The sequence below is a fragment of the Chenopodium album genome, chromosome 16 (assembly GCF_948465745.1).
Source record: "Chenopodium album chromosome 16, dcCheAlbu1.1, whole genome shotgun sequence".
Taxonomy (NCBI): Eukaryota; Viridiplantae; Streptophyta; class Magnoliopsida; order Caryophyllales; family Amaranthaceae; genus Chenopodium; species Chenopodium album.
The window spans coordinates 3,322,463-3,335,818 of NC_137849.1; the positions used below are offsets into that span (position 1 = coordinate 3,322,463).

A 13,356-nucleotide genomic window follows, 5' to 3' on the forward strand; every position below is an offset into this window, starting at 1 on the left:
GTTGATAGTTAGCAGCTAAACTCATCTTGATTCTTGATTCAGCGTGCCATGTGCTAAATGTGACACTTTTTGTAGCTAGTTATTACTTATTTAATACTATGATTGTACATTTGTACCTATGTACAAAATATTGTCTTTATTCTACATATACTCACTATATAAATGTACTATATATAACAAAAAATACATATATTCCTTAAAATCATTCCAACTTCCATCTCAAAATATTACTACATACTTATCTTAAATGGATACATGCACTTTACATCCCAAAAGAAGAAGAGTTCGAAAGCATAACAAAAAATTGCAAGGAGCTAATTTTATCCCATCCTAAAGTTAAAGGATGGAGAACACCAAATCTCTATCTTTTCCAACGTTTTTGGTGTCAGCCCAAAGAAATTCAGGCCATAATCTCAGCTCAAACCCACTTTGAAGCTCATGATAGTGATGTGATCATTGCTACTATTCCAAAATCCGGTACTACTTGGTTAAAAGCTCTTGTTTTTGCCATGGTGAATCGACGTCGTTTTGATGTCAACTCCATAGACCACCCCTTGTTAAGGTCTAACCCTCATGACCTTGTACCTTTCTTGGAGTACAAGGTTTATGCAGATAATCAAGTTCCAAATTTGTCAAATCTTGATTCTCCAAGGCTTTTTGCATCTCATGTACCTTACAATTCCTTGCCTAAAACCATGACTAAGAACACCTCTAATTGCAAGGTTGTTTACATATGTAGGAACCCTTTTGACACTTTTGTATCAATTTGGCATTTCATGAGTACAAAAAGGCCTACAAATCTGGGGCCTTTCTCATTAGAAGAGGCCTTTGATATGTATTGTATGGGTCAAGTAGGATATGGCCCATATTGAGATTATATGTTAAGTTACTGGGAAGAAAGTCTAAGATCACCTCAAAAGGTTATGTTTTTAAAGTACGAAGATTTGAAAGGGGATATTAATCTTCAAATTATGAGATTAGCCGAATTTTTAGGGTGCCCATTTTCAGCACAAGAGGAGAGAGATCATGTTGTCGAGGAGATTACAAAGTTGTGTAGTTTTCAAAACATGAAGAATGTGGAAGCTAACAAAGATGGAAAATCTATACTAAACTTTAATAATAAGGGCTTATTTAGGAAAGGTGAGGTGGGGGATTGGGTTAATCTTCTAAGTGAGGAAATGGTGGAAAGATTGAGTCAAGTCATGGATGAAAAGTTGGCTGGTACTGGCTTGGAGTTCCAAACATATTGAAATCTTAGAGTTTGATGGTTTATAATTTGTTTGTGTATCTTTATATTTTCAAAATTTGCTTAATATGTGTTTGTAATATATGTAAAGTACTTAGGTTGTCTTATCTTATTCCCTATTTCACCTTTATATGAACTAGTTTCGGGTTCAAGAGATGTTATGTATTGTTGATTTGATTTTGGAATTCATATTTTGACTCGAATGTCAATCTGTTTTAGCTATTGTCATCATGATCTTAGTTACTTATATGCATTTCTCTCTCCTTCAAAATGATGTACTTTACTAGTTTTAATAGAAGATATAATACATATGTATGCCTAAACTAATTTTTTTTTTGTAACCATCAATGATAATCCATGGTTTTACTTCCAAAAAGAAAAAAAAATGTTTGACAATTTTCTCTCTTCTTTTCTTCTCTCGCCAAGTGGAAAGGATAAGATCGAACTTAGTACATATTTATCTTATGGTAGTCAATTTTCAATTGACCCACAATTTTAACTTTTGATGATGCTAAATTTAAAAAGTATGAAGTACATTGAAAAGTTTGAATAAACAAATCCTTACCGGAAAAAAAAAAGGAAAAAAAAGCGTGAATGTGTAATGAATTGTCATAGTACGTGCTTCCCATAATATCATTTGCCGTACTTTTTTAATCTTTAAATTAAGGGATCTAATTAACAACTAACGATTAGAAGGCTTAACTTTAATTTATTCAATTTTTTTTCTTCTTTGTTTATGAGAGGATAAATATGCTTCCATTTTTCAATAATTAATTTGACGTATTATTATTATTTCACCCACCAAATTTCCACGAGAATTGTAGAAAGAACAAGGAAATGGCAAAAATGGAAGCCAAGCTTCTATTATTCAGCACAATGTTGATCTTTGCCTATGTCTCCTTTCCAGTCTATTCATGGGTAAGAATCAAAATTTTTGTTTGTTGTTAGATGATGATTCTCGTTTTTGTTCTTTTTCGATTGATTTAGTTGATCACGAGTTTAGCAAATACTCTGGCGTATAGTATTGTTTTGTTGACCTTTAATTGATAACTCTCAAGAGTCATGCAAAAAAATAAAGTAACAAGGGTAATAAAAGCAAGAGTTAGAGATAGAATATACAGAGATTGTAGGATCGGTCTTTGGCAAAATAGATTGAGATTGTCGAAACATCCAATAACACGAGGCAATCAATTAAACTACTTAATTTAAACCGGTTATATTAATCAGCTATTATAGCTTAGCGGGCAATATATATTCATTTGTTTTGTTTATTTATTATTTTTTATATTTGGAACGGACTTGTTTTGAATCTTATGATAAATATTGATGATTAAGTTACGCCCCATAATTCAATCAATCTAATGGTGAATGGGATTTAAACCCGTGACATTTGTATCATGCTGGTTCAGATAGCATGTTACTTAACCATCTCAACCAAAAATTTAAAGTGATGGTTAAAGCCCGTGAATATGTTTTTATTCTCTATCAATTTACACTTTTTTTTTTTGACGGGATCAATTTACACATTCAATCAACCTAAAATACTTAATTTGTTCAATATTTTCAGTATGATGATGAATATGTTTTTATACTCTATCAATTTATACTTTTTTTTTTTGACGGGATCAATTTACACATTCAATCAACCTAAAATACTTAATTTGTTCAATATTTTCAGGATGATGATGAATGCACCTACGTAATTTACGTGCAAACCGGCAATGCACAAACCGCAACAACGTATGCTAAAGTGAACCTTGAATTACGTGACAAATATTTCAATCGCTTAAACATCACAAACCTTCAATCTTGGGGGATTATGAGCAAATATCATTACTACTTTAAAAGGGGAAATTTGGATACATTTGCTGTGAAAGGCAAATGCTTTAAAGGCCCCCTTTGTAGCATGACATTGAGTCATGATAACACCGGCGTATCTCCCGGTTGGTACGTGGACTATGTTGAAGTTACCTCTATTGCACCAAGTCGGGGTTGTCGGAAGATTAATTTCCCGGTTAATGCGTGGTTGGCCGTCGATGAGCCACCGTTTGGTACCACTAGTAGGGGTGTGTATTTGTGTGATGAGATTATTGGTGATAATGGTAAATGCTCCTAGCTAGAAGATTTGATCCTCAAACTTGGTTATGCTACAATTAATATAACTTGTAGTGCATTATTGCTTAGTTATTGATTGAGTTTTTCCCTTTTGCTTTTATTGGAACGTGAGATGAAAATGAGAAATGTGTTGTATGTATTGGGATATTTTTATATTTAAGTAAGTAGATTAATTAGGTCATGTAATACGCACATTAATTTTTATTGTTTGTAACTTCTTATGTTCATTTTTATTTGTCCTATTAGAGATAAATTAACAATCTATAAGCTTTTATTTAAAACGATCTTGTTAGATTCATCTCGTAGTGTAGTATTGAAAATATGTAATGTTAACTTTTTTTTTATATACTTTTTTCAATATATATCGCATAGTTAAAAGTATTAATGTTTTAACTAATGCGTTGAAATTATGAAAAAACAAATAAAACAAACAAATAAAAAGGAATAAAGCCGGTATTAATTTAACAATATTGTAACCTTTAATGTATTTCATAACTCTCACATTTAGTGTAGAACGTTGGAGAAAGTATTGAAAGTAGGGCATAGCATAAGAAAAATTATACCTGGTACAAAAGAGTGTTGCAACTTGCAAGTAGAAACTCTGTTATGGGCACCATCTGCAATCCTCATGTTGCAACAGTCCTCAGATGCTCCCGTGGCGCATAGCAATTCGGAGTGCATGACTACTTTTTCTGACGTTGATAGTCATATGGATTCACATGAATTGGTGGGAGAAGTTAGTGATTTCAATTTTCAGTTTTCCACTTTGCATTCAAGTGCCAAGTCTTCGGGTCAACCAGTTCACCGACAACAGTCTATTTCTCATCCACGGTTTAGGGGAATAAGTTCTTTGATTGTTCGACTTAGGGCCTGCCCACTTCAGCTTAATTTCAGTTCAGTTCAGTTCAGCTTCTAATTTCCTTCTCTCATAAAATATTCATTTCAGCTCTATTCAGTTCAGTTCAGTTCAACTCCAATCAGTTCAGTTCAGTTCAGTTCAATTCAGCTCCAATCAGTTCAGTTCATTTGAGTTCAGCTCAGTTCAGTAAATGTGAACAGGCTCTTAGATCATCTATAGGTTTCCAAGTGGCTCGTGTGGGTGCAAAGCGTGATCGCAGGCCTAGTGTGGACTTCAAGTACTCCGACTTGGCTCAAACAAAGTTTGCTCGCAAATGTTTTTGCTTAGTCTAGTTTGTTGGTTGTCTTTGTTTTCAATTTTTCTTTAAAAGTACTCATTGTCAAAATAAAAAATAAAAAATAAAAAATTTGCAAGTAGAGCTCTTCTAAAAAAATTTGACATCATAATAAGAAAAAAAATTATAAAACAGGTGGCAATTGAGTAATTTTTTGCAACTTTTTTTTAAAAAAAAAAATTGAATAAAAAATCAGATATTGGAATTTCAAATCTACTCAGTAATTCAGTATCACGATCGCAAGTTCGCAACAACCACCACCACCCAAAGTCCATCACAGCTACCACAATCCGTTTTTTCGTCGATCAATCACGGAGGCTTTCCTCTTCTTCCTGCCGCCTCTTCTAGTCCATCCTCAACCACAATAACCCAACGCCGCTTTACGATGGTAATAAAATGACACCCTATTAGCAAAGAGTGTAAATTGGCGCCTCTTCTTGTTCATCCTTTCTCGACCGCAATGACTCAACGCCGCGAAAGCGGCGATAATGTAATACCCCGTATTTTTAAGTCGTTTAATAATTATTAAATATGGATTTTCTGAAATATTTTATCATACAAAAGTATTTATATGATTTTACGAAGATAATTTTATACCTATATTTTATAAAGGTTTTAATTATACGAGTCAACTTAAATTTGTCGTATCCAAAAATCAGACTTTTAACCGTTAACACTTTGTAACCGATTCAGACGACAAAGTACAAAATTTGCTTTTATACATAGTTCAATTCACATGTGTAGTATACTAGTACTACACAAAAATAGTACGTCAACTTACCTAGCATTCTATTGCAATATAATAATAATAATAATAATAATAATAATAATAATAATAATAATAATAATAATAAATGATGAAGCTATGTCGGCAAGGAGGAAACTAACAATCCACTTGCCTCCTTCATTGATTGCTATGGTTGAAATAGTACCAAAACCTTCACTATAAATAGCCATGAGATCATGAGCTACTTCACCCCATCTCCTTCTCTAAGTTCCTATTCTTACTCTCTTTCTCCTAATAGCTTCCCTCTCCTCCGCATCACCACTGGTCGCATGCTACGAGGCCGACCCTCTGTCGTCCCGTTACCATCCGAACATCCACCCCGCCAGCCTCCTTCTCTTTTCTCCCCTATTCCTTCCCTTTATTCGGACCCCTGCTTCAACTAAGAGACCAAAGTGGCCTTTGTTCTTTGATAAATACTAAAGAGTAAGCTGGACTTTCTTCCTATATGGCCTAATAATAGTACTGTACTCCATATTTCTATTTCAAGAACATATATATTTGGGTCCTTGAATTACTTTATTACTATCATTATTATTGTTATGATTATTACTATTATTTTAAGTGGTATTGCTACTTACATCTACTATAAATAACTACTAACCCTATTCACTACTACTTACACCTAAATTACTACTCTTACCTACGTACTGCCACTACTACCTTTTCATTATTATTATTATTATTATTATTATTATTATTATTATTATTATTATTATTATTATTATTATTATTATTATTATTATTATTATTATTATTATTATTATTATTTCTCAAAAACAGACGAAGTCATATAACCTGTAAAAAGTTAGTGGGAAGTCGAGATACAATCTGGGCCCCCTCCTCTAGCTATAGCAAATCCTACCCTATTAAATATGTGTACAGCAGCACGCGCCCCAATGTCTTGCGTCGCGAGAATTTCTGAACCCGCTTAAGCAATGCAATAGCCTCCTTCTCTAATTCCCCAAGCGAAGAAAAGGAGAATGGAATGAAACCATATCCAATCGTTTGACAACTAGATTGGTACTTGACCCGCTTCCGATGTGCCGCATCAGCCACAACCCGTCCAGGAACAAAGTCAGATAGTCCAGACTGTGTCAAAAGAGAAGACCCTGTCAAGTCAACACAGACATCGCGACCACGATCCCAGGAATAAAGTAACTATTATTATTATTATTATTATTTTACTACTAGCTACAAATACTTGCACATTTACTATTACTGCTACCCACATATATAGTTATATACTAGTACTACTTACTTACGTATAGTACTACTACTTCTATTATTATTATTATTATTATTATTATTATTATTATTATTATTATTATTATTATTATGTTTTACAACAAAGGATTTCAAAGAGATCAAAAGAAAGCTTTTAGATACTCTGATAATTGTTGTGTATATTTCCTTCAGATTATGCGGGGATTTATAGTACCCTTGCATGAACAGTGTTTACTCGATATATTAAACATTCCGTGAAATGTCTAATCGAGCATGAGGTTTTGAGCGGCGATATTTACTCTTGCATGGGAAGCTAAACGGTGATATTTGGCGGTATCCTTAATCCGTTCATATTACGCATACGATGCGTATTACAACACTCCCCCTTGAACGAAGTTCTATAGGATGACTCCTATCTAAAATTTACATTTATGTAAAAATAAATATTACCGAAATTGTACCTATATGTTTACCTGCCTCATTAAAATCTTGCCAAGAAAAATCTTGTGGGATAAAAACTTGGACAAAGGAAAAAGAGTACAGCACATATAGGGCTCCCCTTAAGTTTAACACAGATCACAAAGACGATGCATGCTTGTCATATGCATGAGTTCTTGAAATTTGCTAGGTGGTAATGCCTTCGTGAATATATCGGCTAAGTTGTTGCATGTCTGGATCTGCTTGACATCGATCTTGCCTTCTTTTTCCAAGTCATGAGTAGAAAAGAACTTGGGGTCGATGTGTTTTGTTCTATCACCTTTGATGTAGCCTCCTTTAATTTGTGAAATGCAAGCAGTGTTGTCTTCAAAAATTGTAGTTGGGCCTTCTTCGATTGTTTTGATGCCACTTTCTTTTAGTATATGTTGGGTCATAGATCGCAACCATGTACATTCCCTACCAGCTTCATAAAGGGCAATCAATTTAGCTTGGTTTGATGAAGTTGTTGTTGATGTCAGCTTGGTTGACTTCCAAGAGATCGATGTATTGCCATAGCTGAAAAGATAACCTATTTGTGATTTTGATTTTACTGAATCTGATAGGTAACTTGCATCAGCATATCCCATGAGAGTAGGATTTCCATTTCTTGGATAGAAGAGCCCTAAATCGATTATTCCACGTATATAGCGAAGTAGGTGCTTCACTCCATTCTAGTGTCTGCTTGTAGGTTCAGAGCTATACCTTGCTAACAAGTTCACCGAAAATGCAATATTTGGCCTGGTGTTGATGGTCAGGTACATCAAAGCTCTTATTACACTTAGGTATGTGTAGGGAATATTTCAAGCATTAACCCCAAGCTTGAACCCCACTGTGATCATACACTTAAGCATGGTGGCGTCCAAAGGGAAAGAAAAGAGAGCAAAAGAGTCACCAACAAGTTTTAGGAACTTATAAACCGTTCACAGGGTGAAGGTTATACCCCTTAACGATCGATGAGATCGTCAACTCCAAAAGGTCTTGAACCAAATAGGGTTCGGGGATGAAGGTACAAATCTAACCTAAAAAAGATTGAACCTGCCCTAAAAAGGCCTCTACTTTATTCTTCTCGTATTCATGTGCACTTTCTGACTAACATGCAATCAACAGATTAACCCTAAACCTGTTTATCTGTGTTGGTTGAATATTAATGCACAAGCAAAACTATTATTGGTGATCACTTGAATTATAATAATATTATCCTAAACAAGATTATTAATTATCTTATTAAGCGTGATTACAAGTACCAATTCCCTTTAAACATGCATAAAAGGCGTGATCAAGCAATAACAGTAAATAAATATCAAGCAACATAATAATAATCATCACAATTATAATCATGTTAAAGCATAATAATAGCAAGATCCTAGGCATGATACTAACAAGATTAATAACAAACCCTAGCATGTCACTAAGCAATAAAGATCAAAGCTTTAGCCCTAACATGATACTAACATGATATTGATATGATATTAGAAAAGAGTAAAAGGCACCCTAAACATGATACTAGAAAACAATAATAACATCCTAACATGATACTAGGAATTAAACAAATTTAAACATGCTTTCTACAAGAATAGAGCAATAAGACTACATACATTGATGCCTCGTGCCTCTTTCTAATAACAAAATACACGTGTTAGTAACTTCAAGGAAAATAATAAATCAAACAATTAAATTAAATAATTGAGAGAGAGATTAGGGACCAAACCCTCAGAAATTATAACCTTTCACGTCTAGGGCGAAGGTAACTTCGAACTTGGCTAGGTGTTTCTAGATCTCGTGTATGCGGAATTGTGTTTATGAAAAGCTAGAGAGAGAGAAAGAGAAGATTGATGATTGTAGATGATAGTTTGTTGATGATTGTGAATGATTAAAAACGGAGGTTCAGGACCCTATTTATAAGAAAACAGTCCGGAAATAGGTAGAATTTGATAAGGAATAAAACTCCACGCTGCCGCCGCTAAACCGACCTTGTCGCCTGGCGACAAGCTCTGTCGCGTGGCGACAAGGCTTGTCGCGTTGCGACAGGCATGTCGTTTGGCGACAGCCTGGATTCCTACGCGCTTTCAAACACGGAGTCCACTTATCAATTAAATTGTCTCGTAAAGTCCGTATGAAAACTGAAATCGTATTTTTCATAAAATAATATTTTATTCCAAGTAAAACTTATCAAAATATAATTATTAATTCTAATCTTATTAGGATTAAAGAACCTTTTAGAAAATTCTAGAAGACTATAATTAATTCTAATAACCTTAGGAATAATAATTAACATTGGGCCCTTCCCTAGATCATCGGGCCGCATGTAAAGATCAAACCGGGCCCAGTTTAGTATTTTGGCCATAACTTCCTCATCATTCATCGGAATTGGGCTTATAATATATCGTTGGAAAGCTCTTTGCAAGCCCCATACAACTACACTATTATTGAACCCTTGTCGTGGACAAACTAAACTGGATTGGTCATTTTCATAAAATAGAGTTGTTTTTTCGAAAACAGAAAGAAAGAATTTTAATAAAAACTAGCCGCAACACCTGACCTTTCACACTTTCACCTTATTCGATTATCATTCGACGCAAAAGGTATTCATTACTGGGTTTGATTTGGGGAGACACATTTGGGTGTCTACAGTATGGCACCTCTAGGCCTAGTACAGCTTCACCTTCTTCTCGGGGTCGAAATGGATCATCTTTGATGTTTAGAGCACGAACAATCATTGGTGAACTCAATGGGTGTGCTTTGTCCATATAGAACCTTTTTTATACTTTCTCGGCATAATTGGATTGATGAATTAAGATACCATCTCTTAGATGTTCAATTTGTAATCCGAGACAAAATTTTGTTCTTCCAAGGTTTTTCATTTCAAATTCTTTCATCATGCATTTAGCGGTTTTCTTCGATTTCGTTATGTGTTCCGATGATGTTTAAATCATCAACATACACCGCTATTATGAAAAAACCATTTTCGGACCTTTTGATGAATACACATGGACAAATTTGGTCATTCTTGTACCCTCCTTTGAGTAGGTACTCACTTAACGGTTAAACCATATCCTCCCAGATTGCTTTAAACCGTAGAGTGATTTTTCAATTTTATGGAATGTAGCTTTCGAGGTTATGACCATAAAGGTTCAGGTAGTTCAAGTCCTTCGGGGACTCTCATATAGATGTCAGTATCAAGTGACCCATAAAGGTATGCAGTTACAACATCCATCAAACGCATTTGCAGTCCTTTGCATGCTGATACACTTATGAGGAACCTTAGTGTCGTGGCATCTACCATAGGTGAATATGTTTCCTCATAGTCGATTCCTGGTCTTTAAGAGAAACCTTGGGCTACAAGTCTAGCCTTGTATCTTACAATTTCGTCCTTTTCATTTCTTTTTCGTATGAACACCCATCTATACCCGACGGGTATCACTCCTTTTGGAGTCTGGACTGCAGGACTAAAAACTTCGCGTTTTGCGAGAGATTTTAATTCAACCTGAATAGCTTCTTTCAATTTTGGCCAGTCACTCCTTCATCGACATTTATCTACAGATGATGGCTCGGTTTCCTCAACATCAGTGATGATTTCTGCGACAATTGAGTATGTGAATACATCATTGACATATGTTTTTACTCTATCCCACTGTTTTCTAGTGTGAACGTAATTTATTGAAATTTCATGATTGTCGACGATTTTGTTTTCACGCTCCCCCTCATATGTACCATCCGACTCTTTAGATTCATCTTAGGGGTTGATGATATTTTCATCATTTTGGATTTGATCCACTTTATTTGAGGAGTTTTCACTCTTTTTATTCCTCATTTCCACTATTTTAGATTTTCTCGGCTTTAGATCTTTAGCTCCGAAGGGTTTGCCACGTCTTTTACGTGCTGCAAATTTATCTGAAAGTGGATTATCCATTTTCTTTGCTGGAATTTCAACCCTAGCAGGAGCATTTACTAAAGGTACATGTGACTTTGTCACTCCTTTTGTATCAGTGAATGCGTCTGGCAATTGATTTGCGATGTTTTGCAAATGTATTATTTTTTGCACTTCTTGTACGCACGCATTTGTCCTTGGATCAAGGTATGATAGATTTTGGGAATTCCATGATATTTCTTTCCAGCATGGGCCCTCTTTATCTCCCCCTAAGGTTGGGAAGACTATCTCATTAAAGTGACAATATGCGAACCGAGCTGTGAAAAGATCACCAGTCAATGGTTCGAGATATCGTGTGATGGAAGGTGCTTCATAGCCAACATAGATTCCCAACCTTCTTTGTGGGCCCATTTTAGTACACTGGGGCGGTGTTATGGGAACATTGACTGCACATCCGAATGTTTTTAGATGTGCCAGGCTAGGTTCATTTCCAACTACTAGTTGCATTGGAGATAACTTATGCATCACGCTCGGTCTTAGTCGTTGCAAAGCAGCGGCATGTATTATTGCATGTCCCCATGCAGAAGATGGGAGTCTTGATTTCATGAGTAATGGCCAAGCGATTAATTGTAATCGCTTTATTAATGATTCTGCAAGGCCATTTTGTGTATGAACATTGGCTACTGGGTGTTCCACGTCTATCCTAATTGACATACAATAGTCATTAAATGTTCGGGATGTAAATTCTCCGGCATTATCTAGCCTAATCCTTTTGATTGGATAATCAGGGAATTGAGCCCTTAAATGTGTGATTTGTGCAAGAAGTTTTGCAAATGCAACATTCCTGGTGGAGAGAAGACTAACATGTGACCAACGTGTTGAGGCATCAATTAACATGAGGAAATATCTGAACGGTCCACATGTCGGTTGTATTGGCCCACAAATGTCTCCTTGTATTCTTTCTAGGAAGGCAAGATTTTCACCTTCAAGTTTACCTTTTGAAGGTCTAATGATTAGTTTTCCAAGTGAACAAGCTTTACAATGAGGTTCATTTGATTGTGGGATCCGTATATTATTTAACGGGTGTCCATTTGAACTTTTAATGATTTTTATCATCATGCTTGTTCCAAGATGACCCAAACGGTCATGCCATATATTAAACATTTCCTAGTTGTCTACCTTGTGGTTAGACACCAAATTTGTTTCAATTGGACTGATATAAGTAAAGTACAATCCTGAGGAGTATGTTTCTAATTTTTCAAGAGTCTCGTTATTTCCAGATTTTCTTTTGACGAGATACATATACTCCTTCTTATTTTCATTGACGGTTTCCATGTGATAACCATTTAGACGTAAATCTTTGAAACTTAATAGATTACGTCGTGTTTTGCTAGAATATAATGCGTTTTTTAGTGTTACTTTTGTACCTTTTGGTAATATTACGCAAGATTTTCCTGAGCCCTCAACCATATTGACGATGCCGACAATTGTGTTGAGATTGGGTTTTATTGGCTTGATATGAGTAAAGTATGACTTGTTGCTCAAAATGTTGTGTGTAGTTGCGTTATCAATCAGGCATTTTTCAGCATTTGTGTTGTTATTTTCCATTGTCTTCAAATGAATAGAGAAAGGATTAGTAAAACTTTCATCTACAAAAACACGTATGAGAGAGAAAAAACACATTTTTATTATAGCATATTTTACAAGATTAAATAAAACACACTTGATACAAGGAAAAACATGCTTAGGAAAAACTTAAGACTCTAGATGAGAAGGAAAAAGCAATTACAATGGAAAAACAAATCGAAAATATATGACAATGTTGATGAAGCAAACACCACAGGACAAACACATGATCGATGTAGTCTAGACATTTTCTATGTCGTCAACAAGATAATCGGCTACATCGAGTTCTGGGTAAGGGGAACTTTGTGTGACAAAATTAGTTTCCATTGTTTCCCTTGGCCCCATCTTGAGGCAACATATAAGTCCACGAGGCGTTTTGCCGTACGGAAATCCTTGACCCAATGGCCTTGTATTCCGCATTTAAAACACTTTTCTTGTGGCCTTCCTTGGTTTTGAAAATTTCCCCTTCCTCTACCGCCTCTACCTCTTTGGGTGGAAGTATTGGAAGTATTTTGATGCCGGTTTTGACGTCCTCTCCCCTTTCCTCTACCCCTATTGTGGTACTAACCTCTGCCCTAAAAACCTTCTCGTACAATATTGTTATTCCAGCGCCTGCCTATTTTTGTGGCATTTGTTTCTGGTATTGCACTGGTACCTACTAGTCTCTGATTATGATTAGATAGCAGGATTTGACTGTTTTGTTCTGCGACTAACAGTATGGAAATTAAGTCACAATACCTTTCACAACGCCTTTTTCGATACTGTTCTTGTTGTACCATATTATTTGCGTGCATTGTAGTCAGAGTTTTCTCGATCATGG

The 13,356-nt window shown here is 35.3% G+C and overlaps 2 pseudogenes; both read left to right on the forward strand.

Annotated features, from left to right (window-relative positions):
* The first annotated feature begins 239 nt into the window (after positions 1-239).
* On the forward strand, positions 240-1,394 carry LOC145586132 (cytosolic sulfotransferase 15 pseudogene; annotated as a pseudogene).
* A 698-nt stretch (positions 1,395-2,092) lies between these two features.
* On the forward strand, positions 2,093-3,362 carry LOC145586134 (PLAT domain-containing protein 3 pseudogene; annotated as a pseudogene).
* The last annotated feature ends 9,994 nt before the right edge of the window (positions 3,363-13,356 follow it).